At 46.3% G+C, this 25177-nt stretch overlaps 2 long non-coding RNA genes across 2 annotated transcripts in view; one reads left to right on the top strand and one right to left on the bottom strand.

Annotated features, from left to right (window-relative positions):
- Positions 1-10252: 10252 nt before the first annotated feature.
- Positions 10253-25177, bottom strand: part of LOC148478339 (uncharacterized) — an 82321-nt gene continuing 67396 nt past the window's right edge. Inside the window, exon 3 of the long non-coding RNA XR_015872407.1 lies at positions 10253-12505. This is a non-coding gene — a long non-coding RNA (uncharacterized LOC148478339). The remainder of the gene's footprint in view (positions 12506-25177) is intronic.
- Positions 15333-25177, top strand: part of LOC148478338 (uncharacterized) — an 80126-nt gene continuing 70281 nt past the window's right edge. Inside the window, exons 1-2 of the long non-coding RNA XR_015872406.1 lie at positions 15333-15474; positions 18506-18593. This is a non-coding gene — a long non-coding RNA (uncharacterized LOC148478338). The remainder of the gene's footprint in view (positions 15475-18505; positions 18594-25177) is intronic.

Below are 25177 nucleotides of genomic sequence, written 5' to 3'. Positions count from 1 at the left end.
TAAATATAACCCTCCCCCTTAGGGTATGCAGTCAGGAAGTTTGACCGCTGGCTTCCCGACTGTCAAATCCCGGCATGGGACTAATGATAGGCGTCAAAATCATTATCCACCCGACGAAATCCCGATGCCCGGCATAGCGTACGAAGGTAAGCCGGGCGTCGGGAGCAGACAGCTGCATGGGGGGGAGGGTTAGGTTTAGGGGCTCCAGAGGGGACTAACAGTTAGGCACCCCCCCCCCGGGTGGGTTAGGTTGAGGGGGCGGGGAGGGGGGGTTAGGTTTAGGCACCCCTGGGGGGAGGTTAGGGTTAGGCACTAGGGGGGGAGGTTAGGGTTAGGCATCCCTAAGGGAGGGTTGGGGGGGGAGAACGTCAGGGATAGTGTTACTGACCTTGTCGGGATCTTCACTCTTCTGGCGTCTGTATTACATCCGCCGGGTTCACGTCCGATTCCTCCCCTTAGTGCCTATCCCTCACCCTAGTGCCTAACCCTAACGCTAACTTTCCCCCCAACTCCGCTACTTACCTTTGGGATTCTGGCAGTCGGGATGCCAGCGCCGAGATTCTGACAGGTGTCGGGATTTCGGCTCCGGCATTCTGAGCGCCGGAATCCCTCTATAATTGATAGGTATAATCTGATTGGTTGCTATGGGCAACTTCACTTGTCCTCTTTAGAAAGTTTGATACACACAGTGAAGGGTTAATATGTGTTATAAAAGAAAAAACTTTGATACATATCTCTCCCCTGGTGTGCCACAGGAGTCTACATGTATGCCCATGATATGATGAAAATACCTCAGATGTAATGTACTAGTCTACACTGGTGATGACATGAGCCGAGCACCTTTGTCTGAGTTTTGTACTGTATGTCCAGTATATTCTGCTATGTTTAGCAGGAAAATAGGTGCAGTATAGACGTTTGATGCTGTGAGGAGCTTGCAAAGGCGTTAACAGATGTACTGATAAAGGTTCTGTTGATAAGACACCTCCAGTCATTGTACTTGTCACCCATATTTCCTAATTATGTGCCCATCCATCAGTATTCTCATCTCTGCTACTCATGCAATGGTGGGAAGACTGCACATGTGGAGGTTTATGTACTGAGCATGTTCAGGCCTCCATCTGCAAGTTCAGTCGCATTGTCTCCAAGCGTTTGGGGGCTGGGAGGTGGTAGCTCTGGCCGGCGTTCCCGGAAAAGCGGGCGTTCCTGGAAACACGCTGAGGCCATGGTGTACATCGAAAGATGCAGATTTCCTAGCCTCGCCCACGCAGGTAAGATGGCCATTCCGAGTAGCCTTTGGCTTTCTCAAATAATCAATGCTACAACCGATGATTCCAATGGTGATCTGATGCTGCGCCTTCAGACGCAGCAGCGCTGTGAACCACCTCCATCTCTGAATCAGGCCCCCTGACAAGCCTGCAGCCGAGCTAATCCTCTCCCTGCATAATGCAATGTGTCAGTGGAGGAAACGTGTATAAGCATTTCTCAAGGCGCAGATCACGAGGTCTTTCATGCTTCTTCTGGTAGAAGACAGAACCAGCAAAGGTACAGAGAGATCTTATTACATGAATGAGGAAAGAAAATCTTAGCAGCTATAATCTGTCCCCCCCCCCCCCACAAATAGAGTCTGACTCATAGTAAAATAGAAAACAGGTTGCAGAGTCCGTTCTGAGAACTACATTATATTCAAACCTGCTTCCCCGCCGCCCTGTGTGGCTTTATGTGAATTGCTAGCTGTAAATTAATTGTGGTTCATTATTGCACAATACAGAGCACATCCAACACTGATCTTTTTATGAGTGAGTGTTTTGCAAACAGTTGTCATGGGGTGGGGGGTGGGGGGTGCTATGTAAGGTCGACAGCTCTCATGTCAGCATGCAGAATGTCGACATTCATCATGTCTACACGAATGACGTTCTAATGTCCCTGGTGGCCCGGCAGTCATTTGCCTGGTCCCGACGGCTGCAGCAGCTCCAGTGTCTCGTTCCGGGTCCCAGCGGTCATGTGGCTGTCAGTTCCGATGGGGTGATCCAGTGCCCTGGTGCTCCGGGAAGTTTAACTGTCCTAACCCTACTTCTAGTGATTACCCCCCCTACAGCCTAAAGCTGGGTACATGTCCGGTTCCGTGGATCAGAGCGACATATCGGGTACATAGTTTAGTGTGTACCCATTATATGTGCGCTTCCGCGGGTCGTTAGCGGCATCCCCTGTTGGCCCTACTGCATGGCCGACGGGGGATGTCGCTAACGATGCCATTCTGCAGCATGGCACGTCCCTCCCCCCCATCAGACCTGGCATCGGCAAGTGTGTATGCACTTGCTGCATGCCGGGTCCTGTCGCCCGAGACGTCGGGCTGGGTGCATATAGTCTGATGTGTACCCAGCTTCACCCTAAACTCCCACAGGAGCCTAACACCAACCCAGCCACTGGTGCCTAACCCTTACCATCGACATTTTGGTAATGGCGACATGCCAGATGTCAACATTGTGAACATGTCGGCATTCTGAGGACATTGACCTGGTGCCTGTCGACATCTTATGTGCCGACTTGGTGAATGTGGACCATGTGACTGGATACCGTTTATGGAGCAGGTTGCACGTGCTTAAAGCAATCAGCAAACCTTCTAAATTACCAATAAAATTCAAATGTTGGGGCATTGATGTAGTTGAACTGCGTATGGGCGATGCAGGGTCCTGTGTATCTTGATCGAATCTTCGCTAGCGACCAAAGAGGCGTTGCTGCGTTGTCACGTAGTCAGTGCAGAGCTAGAATAAAGTGATTACATGGTTTTAGTCTCGTGCACATAACATACAGATGTGTCCTCATACATCTAGTCTCCTTGCGTGCTACACAGCCTTTCTAGTCGCGCCATGCCGTGGCATGACTCAGTAGCGCCGAGCGTCTTTTCGTGCAACTTTTTACCTTCAAATGCCGGTGTATCTGCATACGAAACGTTACGTTACAGTGTTACAGCGTTTTGCATGCAGATACACCCGCACTCGCTCACAGAACGTATGCATGCTGCATATCATATTAATCAGCAGAAGCTGCTGTGCAAACTATTCGCATCGCTTTGCGAATTAGACGCATTTTTTTAAAATAGTTGCACGTAAAGACGCTCGGCGCTGCCGAGTCACACAGAGCTCCCGCACTATGGGCCTGATTCAGACCCAGTCGCTAGATGCGTACTCTCGCTCCCAGCGTATGCAAATTCCGAACACGACCAGCAAGGCAGGCGATCGCACGGCAAGGCATAAGCACAACCACTATGTCTTGGCGTGCGATCGCTTTGTGCATGCAGACGCCCACCAGCCTGTCTTAAAACGCCCACTTGCGCACGTCATCTCCAGGAAGTGTATGCAACCGTCGGTACATCAGGTACCATTGGGTGCATTCGCAGCGCTTGTGGTTGCTTTTACCCTAGCGCAAGCACTGCGAGCACTTCAGTGTAAAAACCAGCCAGGTGACGTGTACTATGACGCTGCCTGTTAATTATGCACGCCTCTGAAATGGCATTGAAACACTCAGGCACTCCTGCGTTCGCACATCCACTCCCCCGTTACTACTACTCTGCCCCTGTTACCACCCACAAACGGCCTCTCCTGTCACTCATTCCACTGGGCTGTCTATGCTGGGCGAGCGAGCGCTTCCCGATCGCTCGGACAAGTTCGTGCATGCGCACTGCGATGCATACGCATGCGCACATTTGCAAACATCGCCAGCAACGAGCGAACGCTTGCTAGCGACCGGGTCTGAATCAGGCCCTATGTGTAGCGTGACTTGTTGCACATGGAGGATAGATGTACAGTATGTGGGGACATTTGTAGGGTAGATGGAAGTCGGCACTGATGGATGACGGCTAATAGTAAACTAGGACCGTGACAGATGCTGGGACATCTCAAGATGCATACAACTCGCAGAGGGGCAAATATAAATGATTATTTTTTTCCATTCATACTTCTTTTTTTTGGCAAAATACGACAAATTTGCTTCCAGTCATGTTTCACCATCAAGTTTCTCAGGTGCAAATGTCTCTGGACCTCATTCAGACCTGGTCGCAAGCGCTGAGCGCTCGCAACCGGGTCGATGTTTTGGTCCTGCACACTCGCAGTGGCCGCAGAGAGAAACTCTCTCGCTCCGGAGCTCACTACAAAAGGGCCGGCTGTCGATGATGATCGACAGCTCGACCCGTTTTGTAGGCGGGGCGGGGGGGGTGGTTACACAAACTGAGGCGTTCCTGACGGAACGCTTGCCGTTTTGTGGGCGGCCGCACTGACATCAGCAGTGATGTCAGTGGGGAGCTTCCTGCTCGATCAGAGCAGGAAGCTCCCTGGGGCTTGCAGTTGCCGAGACCCAACCTTCTCATCGCAAGCCCCGATGGTCACGATGTTCTTGACCATCGCAACCATCACCCTGGTCGGTCGCTAAGCTGTGGGTGGTAACCCACAGCTTAGCTAGCGACCAGGAGGCCGCACTAAAAAAAAGAAGCGGCCGTCCTCATTCAGAGAGAGCGATCGCTTCTTGCGAGGGCCTCTGTCCATGTTCCATCACTTACAGTCCCTGCATTATTGCACATTACCTTATCTAGTCTGTACACTTCCAGATTTATGTTTCTCTCCTCATGATGTTTGGTAGCTGCGTGTTTGACTCCACGGTGCAGGTGAAGTGTCCATTTTGGACCATTAGCACTTTTTGTAAGATTAGGACACTGCACTGAAATCTGCCTGTAATTTCTCCTCTCGGGATCTGAGACTCGGGGGATGTTGCAGCACTGGGGATAAAGTGTAATAGGGTCCGAGTCTTCTGACTCGGTGCAAGAATGTTCCGAAAGTTGCAGTATGTTATAGCCTGCGAGTTACATGGTGCCTGCGTAACTCTCGTGCGACACCATGCGAGATTTCAGGCCGCTGAACTCACGAGCAGGAGGAGGTGGTAGGGTAAGTGCCTGCTGTATCTACCCCTGGAAAAACCAAAACTGGATGTAATGTCCGCTCTACCTATGAGGAAAGCTGTGCACTGGTGCACGCAATTTGGTGCATGTTAGGATGTTAGGGGCTGAGGCACACTGCACATCCCTGCTCCACAAGAAGGCTTTATGGCAGGGGGTCTGTAGTGCAATACAAGCAGTCAGTTGCAGGCCCTCTGTAGAGAACTTCAAGAAGCGTTTTTCGGACGTAAGCTGAACCACCTCATCATCGGAGAGGGAGTCCAGCTCCATCCTCGCTCTATAGGATCGTCTGTCATCTATCCTAATGGGGACCTGGATCTGGTCATGCTCCTGACCCCTACTACTGGGCAGCGCCTCCATAGTGATGATACCACACAAATACAGCTAATAGGAACTCAGCAAAAATGTCATTGCTACACCCACATAGGTGAAATGGATGTAGGTGTGGTTTATATAGGTGTTTCATTCCTGCTAATGGGCTTCTTCTGTGTTAATGTGATCACATGATGATTTACAGTAAAGTGGCACATTGAACTCGCCAGCCTGAAACGAGTATATTATTTATTTAGCAATTTTTTTTTTTTACTAGTCCTGTGCGAGTTTATAACTGTTGTGAAACATCCGGATAGCGTGTTTGTGAGGAGTGGAAATGCGAGTTTGCATATTCTCTTAGTCTTTTATATTGGACTAGTTGAAACTCGCACGTTTCTGGTGGTAAAGTTGCACATTCTTCAAACTTGCACAATATTACATTCGCCCCATGTCTCAAAATGAGAATAATTTATTTTTTTAAAAGACACACGCAAAAATCACGTATCTCCGCACACCTGCAAAGCTCGTGATGTGTTTCGGACAGCAACGGTAACATAAGCATCTGGTTTACTACAGGCACACGTCACAGACACTTACGTTGCGTCCCACTTGTGCTCATGTTGTAACCCATTTATTTTATGTGCCACAAACCCCTTCATTATTAGGCATCAATTAAACTATAGCAGAAACATCTCCCCAACTCGGGTACGCAAGAAAAAATTAATTTTCATATAAACTTGCTGACAATCAGTGTCAGCTGATCCTTTGCTAACAGCCAATCACCAGCGGTTTGCTAGAATTCACACAAGATCCGTTACGCCAACTGGTGAAGTACTCGCTGTGCTCCAGAGCATAATCATACAGCTTTTAAGTATACACTAGAAGCCAGTATTGGGCAACAGGGGGATTAGTGACTTCAAAACTCGATGACAGATGAGAATGCAACAAAACCAGTGAATCATTTTGCCATTGATTGTAATGAGGAATTTAACCACAAAGGGAAGATCCCATACAAGCAGCTACGCAAACAGAGCCACAATAATGAGACAATGAGACATCTATATATTGTGCTGTTTTATCTGTTCACATCTGCCGGCCTCTCATCTCTGTAGTCAATAACATGGTACTATCTGTAATTAGCGGAAACCAAAACAAATAAAGTCTTATTTGCATGAGTGCAACTTTTGTCTGTTGTATCAACACTTTGAGACAATTTTTTTTGTGAAGTTGTGCATACACAATAGCAGGCCTGTACCGATATGCATGTGAATAAGTACATTTCTCTGACAGTTAATATACAGTACTGCTGTAGGTGCCCCTAGGTTTAGTACTGCACTGTTTATCCATCATTTACCACATCATCTCTCTCTGTGTATGGAGGATCTAGCTCAGGCCTGGCCAACCTGTGGCTCTCCAGCTGTTGTGAAACTACAAGTCCCAGCATGCATTGCCACAGTCTTGCTAATAGGGAATGCTAAAACTCTGGCAAGGCATGCTGGGACTTGTAGTTTCACAGCAGCTGGAGAGCCACAGGTTTGGCCAGGCCTGATCTAGCTGGGCTGTTAAGTGATCGGAAAGGTTATCCCTGGGATACCACTAACTAAATCAGGGGTGGGCTTTAAGCGGCCTTACAGCTGCTGTTGAACTACATATTCCAGCATGCCCTGCAACAGTTTAAGCATGGCCAAATAGCAGAGCATGCTGGGATGTGTAGTTCTACAACAACTGGGGGCCCACTTATTGACCACCCCTGGACTAAATGGTAGAATTACATATTTTCCCCACTGTCTCGTTCGCTAATAAAACTCTACAAAGATGGGCTCGTTCCCTTGTCTGCATCTATAACTTGCTGTTGGTCCAGAGTTGAAGTAGAACAATGGTCGCCAACCTTAATTGAGATGTGAGTTACTCGAGAAAAAATGAAACCTCCTGAAGCGCTACTAACATTTAAAAAAAAAATAAAGTAAAAATCTGGGTCATAACCAAAAAATTAAAGATCATTTGATGAAAATGAAAAAATGTTTAATAGAAAACAACAATGAATTGAATGAATACAGTGATATTATTGCACATTTCACTTTTAATTACCGGCTCCAAGGAGGTCAGTACAGTAGAGGAGCAAACGATATAGGCAGGGCAGCTGTGTGATTTTTCGGTAGGGCTGGGCAGGAGTCACTTGCCCCAAATGCAGTCGACTCCTGTGATGTCCAGATGGTGTCCGTCACGTATTGTTTCTCCCTATGGCAATCAACCGACGCGCTTCACCGTCGCTTCACCCGCGGCTTTGTCAGAGGTCACTTCCTCCTAGTTCACTCAGTAGTACTGCAGCTAGGTGAGCTACCCAATTATGGGCGCGAGCTACGGGTTGGAGACCACGGAAGTAGAGTGATCACATTTATCGCTGAGGAAAGCTCTTCTCCTCGTTCACATTAGTAGATGCTTGAAATGCACGTTATGAAAGTTACAAATGGAAAATAACATAGGCTGCATTTTGCAAACATGGGAACTTTGGGCCTGATTCAGAGCCGCTCGTAAGCGGCCACTCGTTCGTTCCGAGCGATGTTTGCCCAAATACGCATGCGCGAACCAGTCAGTGCAGCCGAAAATCGTTTGTTCGCTAAATAGCGAATGCCTACTATTTTGAGTGACAGGAGGAGACGTATGTGGGTGGTAACAGGGGAAGGTGCTTGAAAACGGAGTGGAGATCCGAACGCAGGCGTGCTTAAAGGTCAAAACGGGCGTTTTATGGGTGTGCATAATTAATACAGCAGCGTCATTGACCACGTCACTGGGTTATTTTATAGTCAGAACTGCTCGCAAGATTGCGGTAGGAAAAACCAACCACAAGAATAGCGAGCAGTTCATACGCTGGTCGATGTACTCGATTAATCTAATAAATAGCGGACATGACTTAGGATGCGAGCGGCCAGGCGGCGTAGTTTCCCAAAAAATGACCGCAAGTTTTGTTCGCTCGTTCAGACCTAGAGGCGTGAACAGACCGCAAACAGCGAACGGTTCATTTGAATAGCCACCCCTATTTTCTGAATGAACGACCGCAAATAGCGTCCGGCTCTGAATGAGGTCCTTTATGCTTAGACACTTTTTTTCTACTGTTTGGTCTGTTTCATACCAATGCATCTGAATAAGCGCAAAAGCTAGTGTCAATCACAGCGGAGTACAGGGGATATGGCGCATATTTGGCAGTGACCCAGATTTATCCTGGGTCCGCTCGGGTTACCACAGATGTTCCCTGTACCTTTGCGCTCCTCTTTGGCATTACATTTTACGTAATCAGAATTGACATTTTTTTTAAGAGCCAATTTCCTTTATTTTTAACCACAAAATATGCACCTGGATACAGCATTTTGTGCCATCAATGGGCCTGATTCAGAGATGGAGGCAGTATGATGGAGCAATGTAAGAATAAAGTTGTTCATACTAGTAAAAAAAAATTTTTTATTAGTGCACTACAGGTGATAGCAAGCCCTGCCATGACCAATTTTAATGGCCCGGTCTGATAAATGTAATATTCTTTGACATCATGTGGATGGCCGGGTGTGTGTGTGCCATTTACCCGGGGAAGAGGTGGCACCATCATGCACTATGGGAAGAAGACAAGCTGACACGGATGCAGTGTGATGCTCTGGGCAATGTTATGCTGGCAAACCATGGGTCGTGGCATTCATGTGGATGTTACTTTGACACATACCGTACCACCTACCTTAGCATTTATGCAAACCGAGTGCACCCCTTCATGGCAGTAGTATTCCCTGATGACAGTGGCCTTTTGCAGCGGTATAATGCGCCCGGCCACACTGCAAACATTGTTTAGGAATGGCTTAAAGTACATGTCAAAGAGTTCAAGGTGTTGACTTGGCCTTCAAGCTTCCCAGATCTCAATACGATCGTGCATCTGTGGGATGTGCTGGTAAACAAGTCCGAGCCATCGACCCCCCCCCCCATCTGGCATCTTACAGAACTTAAAGGGTCTGCTGCTAATGTCTAGGTGCCACAGGAGGTCCCTTGGAGTCCATGACTCGACCATCTACGCAGGGGCATTTCTAGAGAGAAGGGGTCCCATGTGTAGTCTCCGACACAGGCCCCCTCCTCTCTGACCGGCGGCCGGCAGCTCACTGAGCTGTGCGCGGCCAGCGCCGGAGTTATAGACTGCGGGCACTAGAGTGTGCCCAGAGTCTATAGTGATCACCGGGAAAATGGCCGCGATCCCTGTACTGCGCATGCGCAATCGACGGGAAAATGCCCGCCGTGGCCATTTTCCAGCCGTTTTACAGCGCCGGACGCCGACGCAGGACTCCGGAGAGGTAAGTATTAATATGGGTGCAGAGTGTGCGGTGTGGGGCCCCCCTGGACCCAGGGGCCCGTGTTGCCCGCACACACTGCACCCATTATAGATACGCCCCTGCATCTACGCCTCTAAGGGTCAGAACTGTTTTGGGGTCACGAGGGGGACCTACACAGTATTAGGCAGGTGGTTTTGATTTTATGGCTAATCGGTGTATATTGTTGCCCTTTTATTAAATAATTTGTCAACGCTATAGTATCATTTTTCCCCCTCTGCTCTCTTGACTGAGCCTGCTATCTGTTAAGCTTGAGCTGTACTTGGTGTAAATAGCGATGTGAGTGGTTCTGCCTCACAAAACATTGGTATTTATATCCACTTAGCAACAATAACGTAACATCATGTGCACACAGCCGTTCTCCTCTGTATAGAAGCACTTGACATTTACCAGCAACTTCATTGCGAGTGCTGAGGTTACTGTATATCTTAAGTGTGCTTTATGTTTTGGATAGTCATCCCTCTTCTTTTATTCTTTTCTGACTTACGGATTTATTTGCTGTCTATAATCTGGCTTTTATACTGTTTGCTTTGTATTTTTTATTTCATTTTCAAGTGTTTATTACAGTCGTTAAAAGTAAAATTAAAAAAAAAAAAAAATAGCAGGGAATCACAGTAACTTTTTATTAGATGTGCTGGAAAAGCTGGAAAAGCTCAATACTGTACACTGTGAATTTATTTCTGTAATGTTTAACTGCTGGTGTAAAATCATACTTGCCGACATTCTAAATCCCCTCCCCGGGAGAAGCTCCAGAGAGGAGATTCTGTGACATCTTCAGGGGGCAGGGCCGGACTGTAGACATCATTAGACCCCACACCACGAAGGGAAAAGGCAGTGATTCGCTGGGTCCTCGAGCAGGGGGCGGGGCTAAATTACGCGATTCGCGGCATTTTAGCACTTCCCGTACTTGCGGACCTGGAAATTTCCCGTGAATATATCCCCATCCTGCCCACTTCACTAGTAAGATATGCCTACTCTTCCAGGGGTGCGGGGGGTTACCCGAAAAATCGGGAGCCTCCCGCGACTCCCGGGAGAGTAGGCATGTATGAGTAAAATGTAAAATAAAATTGAAGGTTCGTCTTCTGCCGTTTTCCATTTGATTTTATGGCTGGAAAGTTCATAGGCAACAAATTGCAGCCCTTTTCTGACTAGATTTCCCTATAGATCACAGGAATGTACAGTAATAGACGGTAATTTCGATGGAGGCAAGACAAATATGGCGGCGAAGTGCAGTGAGTTTAAAACCAACATGTCGCTGGCAGGTTGGTCTATTTTGACATGTTTATGGCAGGTTATGCTTCTAAATTAATAAGTAATAATTGTTAAAAGTTCACAATGCATTCGCTCGCTGCACATAGACAGCCCAGCAGTGTGAGTGACAGGGGAAGCCATTTGTAGGTGGTAACAGGGGCTGGCCATTAAAAACGGGGGAGTGGAGGTGCAAACGCAAGCGTGGCTGGGCATCTCATCTGCGTTTTAGAGGTGTGCATAGGACAGCATCATAGTACATGTCACCTGGCTTGTTTTTACACTGAAGTGCTCGCAGTGCTTGTGGCAGGGTATGGTCAACCTCAAGCGCTGCAATAGCATCTGATGTTACCCGATGTACCGATGGTTGCATACACTTCCTGGACATGACGTGCATAAGTGGGCGTCTTAAGACAAGCTGGTGGGTGTCTGCATACACTATGTGATCGCTCTCTAAGAAATACTGGGCATGCTAATGCATTGCTGTGTGAGTGCAGTGCCTATGCAATTTGCATACACATCGTGCGAGCCATCGCATCTAGTGAGCGGCTCTGAATCAGACCCTCTGTCTTACGCATCTTTGGAGAGGGGCTCAAGAAGTTGTTGTCCCAGGGTCCACAATTATTCTTGGCAGCCATGGCTCTGTAGGGAACCAGATTCCTTGGCCTGCCTTCTGCAGGGTCTCTGTACAAGACATGCCCCATGTGTGCTAAATAACGGGAGGGAGTGGGGGAAAGCAAAAAAACAGGTGGGTGGGGAAATGGGGGAACTAGAAGGGAGCCCCCTGGACATTCAAGGAACCCTGTTAGCAGCATTTAATACACTGGCTTGTCCCTGTGGAGGGGCTGACCACTACTAAGGACCAAAATGCCAGGATCCCATGCCAATATAACTATGGGGCTGTTGTGACCCTTCAATCATGGTGTATACTTCACTGAACTGTGTTAATTTGCAGAACATCCACCAGTGGTGGAAGTAACAAGTGGTGGGTCCTCTTCCCTCTCAGTCCTGGGGCACTAGGCAACATACACCCCTCTCCATTTGTTTAAAATAAAAATGGGTTATGGTAATTTGGGCCCTTCAGTGCCCACTTGTTTCTAGGCGGAAGCCTCATTTGCCTAATGGATGATCTGGCTTTAGGTCCAGGGAACCCTAAACCCATAGTAGATGCACCAGTAGTATTACCTCTGGCACAGGTGCAGCTTTACGTTACAACATCTCAGATGTACTGTCTCCAGTTTTGAAGAGCATTTGAAATCTTGTTTACTCATAGCATTACACAGCGTACATTCCATTGCACGAGGTTAGCCTCGCCCGTGTAACAGTCAGGTGGAGACCCAGCAGCGGTGTCCTCTACAGTTATACTTTAGGTTCTTACAAGGCCATTCGTTTCTGGTTACAAATGATCCAATTGTTGATTCAGGCTGTGAGGGATTGGGTGGCGTCCTGTTGTAGAATGCGATAGTGATTTAATCCCTTGTTATTTGTCAGTCGTCGTTTCAGCCGAAGCTCTTGGCTTCCAGCCAAGGCTAGAACATGTCAAGAGCTGTATCATGTCTGCGTTTCACAGGTAATTCCTTTCCACCTGAATAAGCAATTGGGCATGTCAGGTTCAGGAAGCAGAGAGCTTTACATTTACCTGCTGAAAATTAAAAAAAAATAATGATTATGATTAAATCGACGGTCGAAGAAAAAATATTCACAATTTAAACAACTGGATTGAGACTTTGGAAGTAAGGGGCAAATGATTACAGCAAACCTGTACAGTATATAACCTACATTTATAGAACTGCTCCGACAGTTTTGATAAGTGTCCCCCAAATAGCAAGCCACACTCCTCTTACGTCAGGACTAACCTGGCTTAGGACAAGTGCACCATTACCACCAATAATTTGACTTAGCTCCTGTGTCTTCAGCCATGTCTTTTCATGTGAGCCACTGAGCATGAAGGAAATGAAACGTTTTGATACCCTTGCTTTATAGATATGGAGCCCTTCTCAGTACCTTCATTTTGAATGATTGCTGTTGCAAAGTCATTATCTCCGATCATGTAATACGTGTGCTATAGCCATTAATGGGCGGATTCAGTTAGGCATGCTGCAGATTCCCCTTTAGAGCCTTTTGCTCTAGTCACGTCTGCAGGGCTGTAGAGAGCAGTGGCGGGCCCAGGTACAGAGGGGGCGTGACCTAATCGCGGGAGGCGTGGCCACACCCCCTCGAGCAAGAAAAAAAGTTTTGCGGAGCCGCGAAGAGGCACTGCGCGCCGGGGAGGGGGGCACTGTAAGCCCCTCAGCCCGGCGCAAAGCCAGGGGGGGTGCGATCAGTGTGATCTCTCCCCCCCCACAGGCAAAGGAGACTGCTGTGGCTGCTGCTCAGCAGCCACAAGCAGTCTCCCGCTGCAGCTCAGCACACGCTGTGTGCTGGGCTGCTGAGAGAGAAGGGATGGGGGAGCAGCACCGGACCCGGGCCCCTCAGGAAGCCTGGACCCGGGTAATCTGTACCCGCTCCCCCCCCCCTCCTCTCGGCACCCCTGCACGTCTGAGACCTTAATGCTAGTATAATGGCTTCCGTGGTGTGCAAAGCGGGCATCTGCACGTGCAAGGACTGTGCCACCCACTTTCAGCTTGGTGGGTCTTTAGACGGAACCATCGGTCGCAACATCAAAACTTGCATCAAACTCGTACTGGGTGCAGATTGTCCGTCAGAGCATGGTCTCCAATGTGAGAAATGAAGCGAGTGAGTTAGCCAGTTCAGCGACATTCCCGCAACACCCCCCATAAGATGGTATATCTTTGTGCGTCTGAAAAGGAGAGTCATCCGAAACCCGTGAAGCGGGTCTGTTTGTGGATGCCTGCTGACCCTATCTGTGCACTTACCATCTGGGCGGGCTCTGTGTCCCGGAACTTTGCTGACCTGTACTGTGAAATATCTTGGCACCTGGTCGGAAAATCTACACCACAGAGGAGACAGCGGGTTGACTGTTTGATAGGCTCTGTTATGTTTTAATACGTGAGTGCATCTTATAAATTGCCTTTTAATGTTAAAGGGTCTCTGCACTACTGGTCTGCTTTTTTGTTTGTGGCTTTGGGCAGTTTGCAGTGTCTGCAGCTTGGTCAGTGTCCTTATCCTACAGGTGCTGTGTCCTATCTGCAGGGCTGCTGAGATAACGGGAGGATTAGTTCCTTATGTCTGTGTTCCGTCAGCAGTGACAGCTCAGAATCAGGTTCCAGTGAGCAGATTGGGTCATTCTAACATCCTTTTGAAACCACAAGTTCCTTTGTTTAGTAGTGATGTTATTTTATTTGCACACAGTTCAGTGAAAATGACCACAAATCTGTCTCGTCACTCCGCTTCTCTGGAATATGATGCGCACCCTCAGGAGGTCTTGGAAGTCCCCTTATCCTGATCTTCTCTTTTCTATTTTACAGCAACAGTCGTCATAAACACACAGTAAATAGATCGTGCCATGTTACTTGGTCATAGACAGGGTCACATTGCAAATACTGTACTGTGGCCACAGGGAGACCTTGTAAGTTCTTCTTCTTCTTATAACTTATTTATAAAACACAATCATATTACATATCACTATACGCTGTGGAGCTCACAGTAATGCACAATAATACAAATAAACAATAAAAGGAAAGTAAATATTTTATCCCTATTACCTAAGTAAGTACCTTGTAAGTACAATGTTAAATTGTTAGATACAAATATATAAAACGCAGTGGAATATCTATAATGGGTGCAGTGTGTGCAGGGCACACGGGCCCCCGGGTCCAGGGGGCCCCGCACCGCACACCCTGCACAGATATTATTTTAAACTTACCTGTCCGTGGTCCAGCGGCGGGTGTCAGCGCTGCTAAGAACATTGGAAAATGGCCGCCGCGGCCATTTTTCCGGTGTTCTGCGCATGCGCAGTAGACTCCAGGCACACTCTAGTGCCCAGAGTCTACTAATGCCGGTTCAGTCAGTTGCCGGCCACCGGGAAGAGAGGAGGGGACCCCGCACGGGGAGTGCACACGGGCCCCCTCCTCTCTTAAGAAGCCCCTGATAAAACGCCTAGGTTGTGTGTAAAATCTGTGTAATACATGCTGGCAGAGGTTTTTGCGAGTCGGTATAGGGACTGGCCAGAGGGGAAGGCTTGGATGTAGCTGACCGGATTTTCAAATTATAGTTGTCACAAGATAGCTAGATATCTATAATGTTAGGGACGCCAGTATAGAGGAGCCTTTGATGCTGGCCCGGCGCTTATTCATATATTTGCAAATGTATGTAACTAATACCTCTGAATTTCTATTATTATGTAGGATTAAAGTATTTTTGCTGATATTGCTGCAGTGTGCTGGAGGGAAAATCCCTTTTTTCCCTGTAGCTCAGTGTAATCCCCGCCCTTTACCAGCACCTGTGCTATGTCATTAAGCTGATGTGAGCGACCACCATACTTTTTGTTTGCAGTCTCAGTGTACACTGGCCAGCACCGGCAGCAGGGAAGAAGAGAAGCGGGTGGACAGCTGACACTGCAGTGAGGACTCGGAGCGATGAACAAATGCGGCAGAGCAACCAGGTCATAACTCACATCAGGGAGTCTGCACTCAGTGGCACATACACAAGGTATAATAAAAATCATTTACTTTTGTAAGTTGTAACCACTTACCTGCACGGTCGCATCACAAGCGACTATGTCGTCTGTTATGGAGGAAATTCGCTCTGCACATATCATGTGCTGAATCCAGCCCCCGGGAGTGATGTCGTGACTGCCGACATCCCTTTCGAAATTGCGCCTCAGAATGCAGTTCATACGGCATTCTGTTGCGCATTCACCGTATACTCAAAAGTGCGAGAGATTAGCTGCAGCACAAGGGGACTGATGATCGGGTGGGGGGGTGGGGGTTATGGGGTGGCATCTTTTGGCACTGCAGGTTATAAATGACAAATATACAGCTATATACAAAGCGACACATGGATAGGGTGTGTACCAATACAGTGGGGGGCCATTGACACAGGGTGTGGGGGCTCTGCTACTGGGATCTATTACCAATAGGGGGCTGGGGGGTGATAATGAAAGGGGTCTTTTGCTTGAGAAAAGTATTTCCACTAGGCGTTGGGAAGTGATTTTTCAATGGGGGCAAAACACCCCCTAGGTATATATATATTTTTTTAAATAAACTATTTAAATGTATTTTTTAGAAAGACATTCTAAACTTGGCAATTTCTGACTGGTTTTTGGGGAAACATTTTTTAATTTAAGTGGTTATTGGCTGTTTCTATGATAGATATTTGGATACGTCTGCTGGAAAACAGTGTGGGATTTGGGGCTGGGAATTTTCCCTATAAATATTTAGCAGAGTCAGTGAATAAGTAATTAAAATAGTAGTAACCACAGTAGTGGGATTTTTTTTCCACACCGGGTGGTGAGTGGGGACAAAGTAATGCATTTGGAAAATGGGGGCCACTACAATGTGGCATGATATAAACTAGGGCAGTGCCATGAGGGCATAAAATAAACCTAAGGCACTACTATGGGGCATAAGACAAACTAGGGCACTGATATGGGGCATAAGATAAACTAGGGCACTGATATGGGGCATAGGATAAACTAGGGCACAGATATGGGACTTAACATATACAAGGGCACTGCTATGTGACATAAGAAAAACTAAAGGCCCCCATACACGAGGCGATTTGCACTGTTATGGGGCATAAAATAAACTAGGGCACTGCTATGGGGCATAAGATAAACTAGGGCACTGTTATGGGGCATAAGATAAGCTAGGGCACTGTTATGGGGCATAAGATAAACTAGGGCACTGTTATGGGGCATAAGATAAACTAGGGCACTGCTATGGGGCATAAGATAAACTAGGGCACTGTTATGGACCATAAGATAAACTAGGGCACTGTTATGGGGCATAAAATAAACTAGGGCACTGCTATGGGGCATAAGATAAACTAGGGCACTGTTATGGGGCATAAGATAAACTAGGGCACTGTTATGGGGCATAAGATAAACTAGGGCACTGTTATGGGGCATAAGATAAACTAGGGCACTGCTATGGGGCATAAGATAAACTAGGGAACTGTTATGGGGCATAAGATAAACTAGGGCACTGCTATGGGACATAAGATAAACTAGGGCACTGTTATGGGGCATAAGAAAAACTAGGGCACTGCTATGGGGCATAAGATAAACTAGGGCACTGTTATGTTGCATAAGATAAACTAGGGCACTGCTATGGGGCATAACATGAGCAATCACTGCAGAGGAGAGGTGCCTTTCCTGAAGTATTGGGGTAAAGGCACCTGCAGAATATTGCTATGGGAATCACAAGGTACTAGTTATGCCCCTGCTTACAGGATGGGGAAAGGATGTCCAGAGAGATTGGGTATGAAGGCCCGACGCCGGCAGCCCGAAGGGAGAAGATCCCGACAGGGCAGGTAAGTACCCTGTCCCTCTCCCCCCCCTAACCCTCCCTTAGTGGTACCTAACCTCTCCCCCTAGTGCCTAACCTCCCCCTGGGGGTGCCTAACCCTAACCTCCCCCTTCCTCAAATCCTTACCCTCCCTAAACCTAACCCCCCCCCCTGCGGCTAAGGGCGCCCCGGAATTACCTTGTTCGGGCTTGTGTCCTTCGGCGTTCCGGCGTTGGGATTAAGATAGGCGTCGGTATTTCGACGCCTATCCTAAGTTCCTTGTCAGGATTGAGACCGGCGGACATAACTACACCCTGTGCAGACACAGGCCAAATACAGTAAGGGCCTGTCCTCAGCAATGCAGCTGAGATATGCGCCTGTCAGGAGGTGTGCCTCTTGCGGAAGCTGCGGGGCTTTTACAATAGTTAATGCTGACGATGATGATGCTGATGACGATGATCAGCACAAACTTTTGCAGCATAAGAAAAAAGGTTTAATCAAATAATAATAATAAAAACATAGTACCCGATACCTTCCTCCTAAGTGCTCTCTGTTATCAGACTTCTATCAGAATAGGGTGACTGAGTGCTTGTGTTCAGTTGTTTATTAGGCGACTTTCAGTTCACTATAGATCATATTTTTGGAGCTGAAGAGCTCTGGATCTGCCAGACTGCCAACCAGTGCATTAGAGACAACAGGAATATGTGCTGTAATAATAGTGGAATGACAGTGCAGAGACTGTGGTTAGAGGCAGCTGTGCTTATGATATTGGTAGGAACCCATCTCTGGTGAAATGTTAGTGGATAAGTGACCCGCGTGTACAGACTAGTGCTTTGTGCAAAGTTATAAGGTGAAGTCAAATGATCGTTTCTTTTTGATTTACAAGTTGCCGCTCTGTGCCCTGACTTGCTCTGCTGCAGTAGTTTATGGTTTGATGTCGGCTTGTTGTTCTCAGTACATATAATTGCTGGTTATTTATCTGTCAGCATCATTTGTGTAGTTGTTGTGTTGCTTTGTATTGTGCGGCAGTTTATTGTTTTGTTATGACACTAAACTTTACCAATGCAATGTGGGGGTTCTCAACCTTTTCGGATCGTGTACCCTCTTATTTTAGTTCACCAAGAACTCCTTGCTGTTTATTTTTTATTAGTGTACCCCAACATATTTGCAAAGATCCCTTTATGTCTCCATTCTGATTTGGTTTGAATATGTTTTATTTATGTATTAAACAGGTTGGGTATGAAATGCCAACGGCCGGGAAGCCGTCTGACTAAATGCCGACGCCGCAGGCCCGAACGCTGAAGATCCCGGCTAGGGCTGGTAAGTACCCGAACCCCTCCAATCCCCTCCCCCTAACCCTCCCTCAGTGGTGCCTAACCCTAACCTTCCCCCAGTGGTGCCTAACCCTAACCTCCCCCCCGGGGTGCCTAAACCAGGGCCCCCCTCCCCACACCCTAAAACTAATCCTCTCGGGGTGGTGCCTAACCCTAACCTCCCCCCCGGTGGTGCCTAACCCTAACCTTCCCCCAGTGGTGCCTAACGCTAACCTCCCCCCGGGGGTGCCTAAACCAGGGCCCCCCTCCCCACACCCTAAACCTAACCCTACCGGGGTGGTGCCTAACCCTAACCTCCCCCACAGTGGTGCCTAACCCCCCTACCCCGCACCCTAAACCTAACCATAAGTCCCCCGGTGGTGCCTTCACCCAACAACTCCACCCCCCACGCAGATGAGCGCTAACAGTGCCCGGCTTATCTTCGTTTGGGAAGCCATCTGTCTAGATTCCGGAGTCGGGTTTTAGACGCCGGGATATAGTCAGACGGCTTCTCGGCCATCTGCATTTTGACCGCATCCCGTATTAAACGTATGTATTAAACTGATTCAGAGATGGACGCAAATGGACAATGTTTTTTGTACTGCGCATGCGTCAGAGTCGCACTAAGCTTCTGCCGCTATGGTTTTGCTCTGGTGGTCGCAGTGAGGATTTATTCGCAAAGTAATTGACAGGCAGGAAACTTTTGTGAGCATCAAGGGGGGAGGGGGGGGCGACTCAAATGCAGGCGCGTCGCAAACAGCTGCAACCCTGTACTCAGTTGTGAAGACTCCAGCGTCTCAGTACTCAGAACTTCAATAATGGACTAATCTGGGTTCGATGGTGCGTCTCTGTGCCTAAGCGTTTGGATTTGCAAAGCCGCCAGTTTGCGTCTCAAAACATATCCCGGCGGCAATGACAATGTTTTCGCACAGCCGCTGGCGTTCAAAGACGCAATCGCAACGGGATTTGCATCCATTTCTGAATCAGTGGTGGAAGAACCCTCTCACCTGTCTGTGCACCCCTGAGGTTACATATAGGCAGAAAAACCTGTCTCTGTGTGGAGTTTGTATGTTTTTACTGTGTTTGTTTTTTTCTTCTCGATTCTACAGTTTTCCACCACCCTCCAAATACATACTGGTAGATAAATTGGCTTCTAACAAAAATGGACTCTGGTTGTGTGTGTTCGTGCCTTTGTATGGTAGATAAATTAAACTGTAAGCTCCAATGTACCTGGATTTTTAAATATTCTATGTACAGCATTGTGTGATATGTCAGTGCTATATATATATATATATATATATATATATATATATATATATATATATATATATATATAATCACTAGTAATAGGTTGTATTGCATAGTGCACTGCAGGCTGGGTAACAGCTCTTACACAATTTTACGTTGCATTTGTGCAATTGGTCCTATTGCATTGTGCATTGTCTTTAATTCTCTGGAAGAGACACAAATCCACTGTTTCTATTGGCGCTGACACACCTGGAGGGGGTAGAAAATGGGCAGTCAAAAACAACATTTTATTATAGGTACTAGACGTCTTGAAATACTGTATGGAATTTTAAACACAGAACATAGCCCAGCCTGTCCTGGCTGTATAAAAGCATTGGAAGGATGAGTAATATTTTATTTTGCTCAATACTTTTTTTCCTGCTGTTAAATTTAGCTCTTGGTTTCCGATGGGTGTAGACAGACGACATCCACTGCTATTCTTTAGGCCTAATGAGAATGTTTTACATTAAGTCATGTTTTAGTGATATTAATGTAATTTGAAAATATGTTTATACTATAATCTGTGAAGGAGCTTTTAAGCTTAAGCAGTTTAAATAACAAAATTAAGCATTAAAGTCCTGATACAGAGATGGACCCAGACTTTATGCAAACGCCTTCCCTGGTGTACACACGTGGGTATGAATGTGCAAGGACTGAGATACCCAATTTCAGTTTAGGTAGACGCTGTAATACCATACATGCCTACCATCCCATAAGTCACGGGAGGCTCCCGATTTTTCGGGTAACCCCCTGCACCACTGGAAGGGTAGGCACTTCTCCCTTCTTCCTAGTGAAGTGGGCAGAATAAGGAGAATTTTCTTGCGGACCGGCGGGTCCGCGAGTAGGGGGCGTGACCTAATGACGTGATTCTATGAAAATTGCGTAATTTGGCCCACCCCTTATTAAATTATGCGCCGTTTGCGGCGAATTGTCGCAAGGGATGAGGCTTGATGCGACTCGCCTGGCCCCGCCCCCAACACCTCCCACCAGCTTCTCCTCCCCGGGCTTCTCCCGGGGAGGAAAAGGCAAATGTCGGCAAGTATGTGTAATACTGCCTGGCGCAATTTCAGAAGGATACACTGCGCCAGCTATAGGCTGGTGAAAGTGTCGATGGTGAACCCAATGTTGCGCCTATGGTGCAGTGTTTGGACCCACCAGCGGATTTGCCTTGTCCGGAGGCATCAAAAGTCGCCGTCTCAGAGCTTGTACTGTCCGGGCGCATGCTAGGCCACAAAGGGACAGGCTGTAAGTAGCATTTGCATATTACGGCGCACGCATTAGGGGGTCACCTCTAAATCAGGCCCAATGCCTACTATTTCTTTGTGACGTCATGTCACACTTTAGCGGACGTGGTAGTGTTTGCATCCAAGGAATAAAACTTATTTTTGCCATTCTACCACACACATAAATCCCTGTCCAGAACTGCGGTCGGCTCCAGCGACCGCAGAGTACGCGCCAAGAGGAATTTCAGATCACTCCCGTACGCTGAGCTGATATACAAAAGTTGAATCCAATATGGGGGCATACTAAATATATTGTCACAAAGATGGCAGGTGAATTGGAATTTTGTTTTAAACACAACAGTGCCGGAATGCCACAGGGAGTGGGACGGGGTGCGTTTAAGGCGCACACAAGGGGCTCATTTATTTTGTGTATATAATTTCATCGTGGGAAGGTAAAACAGGAAGGACTGGATTTACAGTGTAAATTAGCTGGTGAAGTGATTGAGTATATACTTCTACAAGACGTTCTGAGCGATGAAATGAAAAAAGTTTTATATATATATATATATATATATATATATATATATATATAAGCAAAAAAAATGTTTGAAGATGGCGAGATTCCATTATACAGGTGTCCTATATGTAAGACGGTAGGAGAATTATATACAGATCTCGGCAACGTACCCGTTACAAGAAATGTCTTAATGCGCAGGGGACTGTGCTAAAAGTCTAGTATCCTTACACCATTCAGATTTTAGAATTAAGGTAATTACTTTAGTCATATATTATTGAGCCAGAAGAAACGCGTATCTATGCTGACAAGCGAAGGTTTGTCTGTCTTTTTTTTCTCTTCAATAAACATGTATTTAATAAAGTACGTTAAAGAGGAAAAAAAAGCCATATTGTAATCTTTACATGAATGTCTAACACACAGATTAATATTAACCTCCTTACACTAAATCCATTTTGCTAAATTAATATGACACCTTATAAAGGGCTATTTGTCTGGAAAAATAGGTTCAGGAACTGTGGGTGGAACTAGAAAAACAATTATTTATTTATTTATATATATATATATATATATATATATATATATATATATATATATATACTGTGTGTGTGTGTGTGTGTGTATATATATATATATATATACACACACACACACGTTAACCACACTCTCTAAATAGCTCCACATGAAGTGGCTTCTGCCACCCGTCAGACTTCACGTAAACTGATATAACAGCCATGGCTTTCCACAGACAGCTACAAAAACTGCCTCTTAAAGTAGAATGTCAGTGGCGTAAATCTTAATTCAAATGACTTCCACACATACTGTAAAATAGGAATCCAGCCATCTGTCATCCTAACAGTCTGTCCCACGCTCACTGTCTACCCCATCTGTGTCACCCCTGTCTGTTTGCCCATCCCCTTTAGAATGTAAGCTCTCACGAGCAGGGCCCTCTATCCTCTTGTGCTTATCCTTTCTTTACTTATACTATCTGCTCTATACTCAAAAGCACCTAACCCGTGACTTTTGCCATCCTGCTTCTGTTGCAGCAGTGTTTATATACCATGTACTTGTCTTGTAGTGTCTTAAACTGTATGACACTGTTTTCTTGTTCTGTTCAACTGTTTATGTACTATGTTTCTGTACTATGTAAGGCGCTGCGGAACCCTTGTGGCGCCATATAAATAAAGGATAATAATAATAATAATAATATATATATATAATTATATATATATATATATATATATATATATATATATATACACTGTATATATATATATATATATATATATATATATATATATATATATATATATATATATATAAATACAGAAGGAACAGAAGACTTTTTGCACTCGGAGACTGATGTTAATTAAATATATGAAATGGTGTCACAAAAAATAATCCAATGTTTCGGAGCTCTCAAGGTGTGACAAAGGTGTGTTCACACCATGACAAAGGAGCCACAGAGCTCCGAAACGTCGGATTAGTTTTTGTGACACCATTTAATATATTTCATTAACATCAGTCTCCGAGTGCAACAGTCTTTTGTTCCTTTTGAATCTTCACTCATTCTGATGACACCGGAGCAGGCTGATTCTTTAGAGGAGTGCCGGTCTGTTTGATCTGTGAATATATATATATATATATATATATATATATATATATATATATATATATATAAGTATATATTTAGAACAAAAGGCGCTCAAAAGGGACTAAAATAAAATATCTAATGGAAACTACATTAGGCGCTCAAAAGGGAGTAAAATAAAATATCTAAAGGAAACTACATTTTGGCCCAGGTCATTACGTCATAGTGAATGAGAGGTTCAGGAACTGAGTTATTGCTTGTTCCTGCTGATCTCACATGCAATGATGCACACACTCAAAAAATGACAAGCAGTGATTCTCAGAATCCAGGAAACTGTAGATAAGCAGAGATAACTTTGACCACAGTTTCCTGTTTTCCCTAAATTCACACAAAAGATAAAATATAAGTAAGGCCCATAAATTGGACTCAACAAATAAGAACACTTGATGGTAGCCATTTTGTTGAAGTCAATGTGCATTACATACGCAGATCCCCACCTAAAAAGGATTCTTAGACTGCAGACAAAAAGCCATAATTTTTTTTTACTGTAGGCACATCCTGGTGCGATCTAAGACGCTTCCAAACCACATAACTGTCCTGATTCAAGTGTGTTGGAGTTTCACGATGGCAGGAAACCTAAGAGGGGTGCTGGTCTTCGGTTTGGACGCAGGAGCATCAGATGGACTTCCTGGGTTCAGCAGCGGGAGACGGAAAGGTTTCGGATTTGGAGCAGGTGCAGCTGGTCCAGATGTTTTGCTCGGAGTCATCTGTGGGATGAGTGGCAAAGTAATGATGGGCTTTAGGCTGGCTGGTAGTGTTGTTTTGCCCGTTATTGCACAGGCAACCAGGTCAGAGTGTCGCACAGGGCACAGTTCCTGCCGGTTCACACAAGAAGGCTGTTTGGAGCTTGAGTTGTTTAACAGCCTAGCACATATTCTGTTCGCTGCCTTCGTTGCATAGGTATTGAAGTCTTCACCTAGGCTATAAGGCTTTCTAGGTGAGACACGTTCTTGCTCTTCATGTCTGTCCTGGAGGACGGGATATGGACTTGTTGGCTCGGAGCAGGCTGGGCTCCTTGATGATACTGAGCCACAGGTATACGAAGCAAGTTCCTTCATCTCTTACCAGGCAGTGGTACAGCTCAGCCAGGCAGCAGAGTTCTTATACGTACAGTGTTCTTAGAATACCCTTTATGACATAGTCACTGCCCAGGCAATAGATTCTGATTATGTCATTGTTCTAACCTTTTTTTTTTTTTTAAGACAGTGATGTCAAAATACACAAAGAGAAAGATGCATGACGTATCATACAAGCAATTCAATAACGTACACAACAACACAATGGAATCGTGCAAAATAAAATGTATGACATGTTTATACTGTAGGTTAGGACAGTGGTTCCCAAACTTTTTTGAACCATGGTGCTCTGGAGTATCAGAATTGTTTTCGCGGCACCCCTAAACCAAAAGTCTGTTATTGAGAACTCAGAAAAAAATGTAAAGTATAAATTGAAGTAAATTGTGCTGACCTATCATCCTTAGGTTCAGTTATGTGGTGGTGGACAGGTTTGCACTTCTATTTTTCCACATATTTACATTACATTGACCATAAATATTTTTGATTTGGTACTGGACCACCAACCTGAGGCACCCCTGCAAGTGTCCTGAGGCAACCCTGGGAGGCCGCATGGTTCGATTCCCGGCAGCGCCTGGCCGACAACAGCAGAGTTCCCGGCAGCGGAAGCCCGACAGCGCTGGAAAATCCCAATCGTGGATAGATAAGTACTAACTAACCTAACCTAACCCCCTAACCCTCCTTTGGGGTGCCTAACCCTAACCTCCCCCCCAAGTGCCTATCCCTAACCCCCCCTTCCCCGCTGCCTACACCTAAGTCCCCCGGGTAGGTGCCTAACCCTAAGTCCCCCCCGGAGGTGCCTAACCCTAAACCCCCCTCCCCCTAGCCCCTAGCCTAACCCTC

Source organism: Taudactylus pleione, unplaced genomic scaffold (genome assembly GCF_031769625.1).
Source record: "Taudactylus pleione unplaced genomic scaffold, aTauple2 ptg000662l, whole genome shotgun sequence".
Taxonomy (NCBI): Eukaryota; Metazoa; Chordata; class Amphibia; order Anura; family Myobatrachidae; genus Taudactylus; species Taudactylus pleione.
The sequence above is the reverse complement of the archived record's forward strand: the minus strand, read 5'-3'. Positions and strand labels throughout refer to the sequence as shown.